General features: G+C 43.4%; 1 pseudogene; it reads left to right on the top strand.

Annotated features, from left to right (window-relative positions):
- Positions 1 to 3462, top strand: part of LOC103601238 — a 34790-nt pseudogene extending 31328 nt beyond the window's left edge.
- Positions 3463 to 5411: the final 1949 nt, after the last annotated feature.

Below are 5411 nucleotides of genomic sequence, written 5' to 3'. Positions count from 1 at the left end.
ATGATATGTGAGAGTATACTTTTACTGTATTATTTGTGTTCTTTCTTACTGATATCTCCTTTAATGAGACTTTCCTCCTATATTTAGTCAGCCTCATTTATTGCCTGGGAAAAAAAAGAGTCACATTCTTATAGAAGCCCATTTAAGAAACAATAGTCTTCAGACCCAAGCATTCAGTTGAAAAACCCTATAGACAATAGGGATTTTGAGAAATTACGCAGAAGCAGTTTCTTGCCAGGCCTGAAACTGTCTTGGATTTTCAAGAGGAAGTTGAAAGATTCAGAGAAAATAAAAATAAGATTAAGACAGAGCCTTTAGTTCTGCGAGTGGAATGGAAACAGGAGAAGCTCCATGGGCCTGCTACTCAGTGAAACAACCATAAGTAGTAAAAATTATTAAAACATGCATACACACACACAACATTAAGTTCTTGGGAAGTTGTTCTACAAACATATAGCTCATTTATTCAAGAAATAGACTAAATCTTGGCAGGAGCAGCAAGAGTCTGTGGCACTTGAGCCACGAACTGCTTTCTTTCCTCCAGCCCCAACCAACTGTGATAGAAGCTCCATTCTGGACACGTGTGCTCAAGAACACAGGACCCCGCCCCCCACTCCGACTCCTAGTCGAGGGCTCTGGTACACCTCTACGAGGGGTTGGGTATCAGCATTTCTCATCTCTCCCCAGCCCCTTGTTGCTGAGGCTAAATTCCAGGTGATTTGCACTTGGAACGGAAGCTTTCTTCCTCCACACACCCTCATTTATTGATGAGGCTCTGCCAAGGCACCACAGGGTGAAAACAGTGGAACACTCCTCTCCCTCACTTGAGCGAGTTCCTAAGGCTTCAGAGGCTCCGTGGTGGGAGAGGCAAACAAAGAAGCCCAGAGGCTACCACCACTGCCATCAGTGCCCTGCTCATAAAGTAGGCATGTCACTTCAAGATAAGTGCCCCAACTCCTCTCCCCTGCCCTGCACTCCCAAGCTCTGGAGCAGTGGATCAGAGATTTTTCTCAGGGGGAGAAGCATATGGAACAAAANCACGAACTGCTTTCTTTCCTCCAGCCCCAACCAACTGTGATAGAAGCTCCATTCTGGACACATGTGCTCAAGAACACAGGACCCCGCCCCCCGCTCCAACTCCTAGTCGAGGGCTCTGGTACACCTCTACGAGGGGTTGGGTATCAGCATTTCTCATCTCTCCCCAGCCCCTTGTTGCCGAGGCTAAATTCCTGGTGATTTGCACTTGGAATGGAAGCTTTCTTCCTCCACACACCCTCATTTATTGATGAGGCTCTGCCAAGGCACCACAGGGTGAAAACAGTGGAACACTCCTCTCCCTCACTTGAGCGAGTTCCTAAGGCTTCAGAGGTTCCATGGTGGGAGAGGCAAACAAAGAAGCCCAGAGGCTACCACCACTGCCATCAGTAGGCATGTCACTTCAAGATAAGTGCCCCAACACCTCTCCCCTGCCCTGCACCCCCAAGCTCTGGAGCAGTGGATCAGAGATTTTTCTCAGGGGGAGAAGCATATGGAACAAAAAACTCTAAAGCTCTGCCCAGGAGGATTGACCTTTCTTGGAACATAGTGTAGAGAAGTTCAAGCCCAAGAATATTTTGATGACAATGGTGATTTTGGTTGTAAGCAATTAAGTGGAGGCTGGTAGCTCATGAGAGCAACCAGGTAAACCATAGACCAGGATTTACCATAGTGAACCAGTGAAATAAGTGCTCTGTGAGGGTCAAAACAAACCTCAAGGACTTGTCTCAAAAACCACTCCTGCAAAGGGGCCCATTTTAACTGGATAATACTGTGAGTAATATATGCCTCAGGACACTGTCTACTGAGCAGTCAGCAGACAATCAGTGTAGCCTAAGAGCTGGGTGTGATACCTACAGGGACAGAGTGCTTACCAGAGAGAACAGGGAAAGAGACAGTAAAAAAGAGCCCTGTTAAAACCACTGTCAGCCGAGTGGCTGTTAATCACTGAAGTTCAAGTCTGCACTCTCTGATGAGCAAAATCAGAGCCTTCACAATGTAGGGAAAACAGATTTTAATAAAGTAGTTCAGCCAAGTCACTAACCAGCTAATCAAACAAGCAATTAAAGCAGCAATCCTTGCTCTCCAGAGATGCTACAATACGTTGTCAAAAATGTCCAGTATTCAGCAACAGTAAGAAAGTGAGACATGCAGAGAAATAAGAAAGCACGATTCAAAGGGTGAAAAACACAGGCAAAAGAAACCACCTGTGCTAGGGTCCAGCTGTCAGACCCAGCAGACAAAGCCTCCAGAGCAGCTATTACAAACATGTTCAAACAACTAAAGAAGACCAGGACTGAAGAAGTGAAGAAAAGCACGATGACAATGTCTCTTCAAAGAGACAATATTGATAAACATAGAAATTTTTTTTTTCCTTTTTGTCTTTTTTCGTGTCTGGCAACAGACTGCAACCCTCAGTGTTGCCCCCGTACCGGACCGGGACCGGCAACGGGATCGCAACCCTCGTTGTCACGCCCGCACCTCGCTCAGCCAGTGAGCGGGAACCGGTCTATATGTGGGATCCGAACCCTCGGCGGGAGCGCCATCGCGCTCCCAAGTGGTGCACTGTAGCAGTGCGCCACCGGGCCGGCCCAACATAGAAATTTTTATAAAAAGAGCAAAATGGAAATTCTATAGTTGAAAAGTGTACTAACTGAAATTAATTATACACTAGTGGGGTTAATAGATTAAATAGTGCCCCCTCCCCCCCAAATTACATCTACCCAGAGCTTCAGAATGTGACTGCTGTCGACTGAATTGTGTCCCCCTACTCCTGCCCTAATTCATATGTTAAAGTCCTAATCCCTAATGTGACTGTCTTTGGAGGTAGGACTTTCACAGAAGTAATTAAGGCTAAACGAGATCATAAGGGCAGGACCTTGGTCTTGGAGGATTAGTGTCCTTATAAGAAGAAGAAGAGAGACCAGAATGTCCGTATTATCTCTCTCTTTGTACATCATGCAAAGACATAATAAAAAGGTGGACATCCATCTGTAGGCCAGGAAGAGGGCTTTCACCAGGAACCAAACTGACTGGCACCAGGAAGGTTGGACTTCACAAACCCCAGAACTGTGACAGAGTATATTTCTGTTGTTTAAACCATCCAGTCTATGGTATTTTATTGTGGTAGTCTGAGCTGACTAGTACAGTGACATTACATGAAAATAATGTTTTTGCAGATTAAANCAGCTAATCAAACAAGCAATTAAAGCAGCAATCCTTGCTCTCCAGAGATGCTACAATACGTCGTCAAAAATGTCCAGTATTCAGCAACAGCAAGAAAGTGAGACATGCAGAGAAATAAGAAAGCATGATTCAAAGAGTGAAAAACACAGGCAAAAGAAACCGCCTGTGCTAGGGTCCAGCTGTCAGACTCAGCAGACAAAGTCTCCAGAGCAGCTATTACAAACATGTTCAAACAACTAAAGAAGACCAGGACTGAAGAAGTGAAGAAAAGCACGATGACAATGTCTCTTGAAAGAGACAATATTGAGGGCCGGCCCGGTGGCGCACTGCTACAGTGCGCCGCTTGGGAGCGCGGTGGCGCTCCCGCCGAGGGTTCGGATCCCACATGCAGACCGGCCGCTCACTGGCTGAGCGAGGTGCGGGCGTGACGCCGAGGGTTGTGATCCCGGTGCCGGTCCCGGTCCGGTACGGGCGTGACACTGAGGGTTGCGATCCGTTGCCGGTCATGAAAAAAAAAAAGACAAAAAAAAGGAAAAAAAAAAAAAGAGAGAGACAATATTGATAAACATAGAAATTTTTAAAAAAAGAGCCAAATGGAAATTCTATAGTTGAAAAGTGTACTAACTGAAATTAATTATACACTAGTGGGGTTAATAGATTAAATAGTGGCCCCTTCCCCCCAAATTACATCTACCCAGAGCTTCAGAATGTGACTGCTGTCGACTGAATTGTGTCCCCCTACTCCTGCCCTAATTCATATGTTAAAGTCCTAATCCCTAATGTGACTATCTTTGGAGGTAGGACTTTCACAGAAGTAATTAAGGCTAAATGAGATCATAAGGGCAGGACCTTGGTCTTGGAGGATTAGTGTCCTTATAAGAAGAAGAAGAGAGACCAGAATGTCCGTATTATCTCTCTCTTTGTACATCATGCAAAGACATAATAAGAAGGTGGACATCCGTCTGTAAGCCAGGAAGAGGGCTTTCACCAGGAACCAAACTGACTGGCACCAGGAAGGTTGGAGTTCACAAACTCCAGAACTGTGACAGAGTATATTTCTGTTGTTTAAACTACCCAGTCTATGGTATTTTATTATGGTAGTCTGAGCTGACTAGTACAGTGACATTACATGAAAATAATGTTTTTGCAGATTAAANTTCTCCATCTTCAAAAACAGTTATGCAGCATTTTCTCACTCTGAATTTGTTTCCATCTGCTTTTGTTACAAGGCTTTTGTCCTTTATGTATTGTAGGTAAATCTCCCTCTGCCACTTTTTATACAGACTCATGTGACCACATTTAGGTCCCACCTGGATAATGTAAGATAATCTTCCCATCTCAAGGTCTTTCATTTAATCATGTCTGCAACGTTCCTTTTGCATATAAAGTTACATTCACGGATTCCAAGGGTTAAGATATGTATATCTTCAGGGGCCATTGTTCAGTCAATACATTTCTTATCCGAAGAGCTCAATGAACTCCAAAGAGATCCAGACACAGACACATCATAGTAACCATGCTGAACGCCAAAGACAAGAAGGAACTCTTGAAAGCAGTAAGAAAAAAATTAAATGTAGTTTATAAGTGAAACTCAATAAGATTAGCATCTGACTTCTCATTGGAAAGAATAGAGTCCAGAAGGTAAGGAGATGACACATACAAAGGGCTGAAATAAACTGTCAACCAAGAATTTTATATCCAGCAAAACAGCTTTTTAAAAATAAAGACAAGACACCAGGAAAAAATGGTGAAAAGAAAGTTTGTCCCTCCATNGTAAGAAAAAAATTAAATGTAGTTTATAAGTGAAACTCAATAAGATTAGCATCTGACTTCTCATTGGAAAGAATAGAGTCCAGAAGGTAAGGAGATGACACATACAAAGGGCTGAAATAAACTGTCAACCAAGAATTTTATATCCAGCAAAACAGCTTTTTAAAAATAAAGACAAGACACCAGGAAAAAATGGTGAAAAGAAAGTTTGTCCCTCCATAAAAACAGAATAAACTGGCAAAAACTGTCAGAATCATTTTTTTCAGAGCTCTGAAAACTAAACCAGCAGCAACCCAGGAAACATTTAGTCAAGAAGGATGAGTATATCTCAGTAAGAACAGCAAGGTTTGTGGTGTTTTAACTTACACTAGAGTCCCATCCCCACATCTACAGCTCATTGGTAGTCTTGATAAACTAAT

The sequence above is a fragment of the Galeopterus variegatus genome, unplaced genomic scaffold (genome assembly GCF_000696425.1).
Source record: "Galeopterus variegatus unplaced genomic scaffold, G_variegatus-3.0.2 Scaffold3644, whole genome shotgun sequence".
Lineage (NCBI taxonomy): Eukaryota > Metazoa > Chordata > Mammalia > Dermoptera > Cynocephalidae > Galeopterus > Galeopterus variegatus.
The sequence above is the reverse complement of the archived record's forward strand: the minus strand, read 5'-3'. Positions and strand labels throughout refer to the sequence as shown.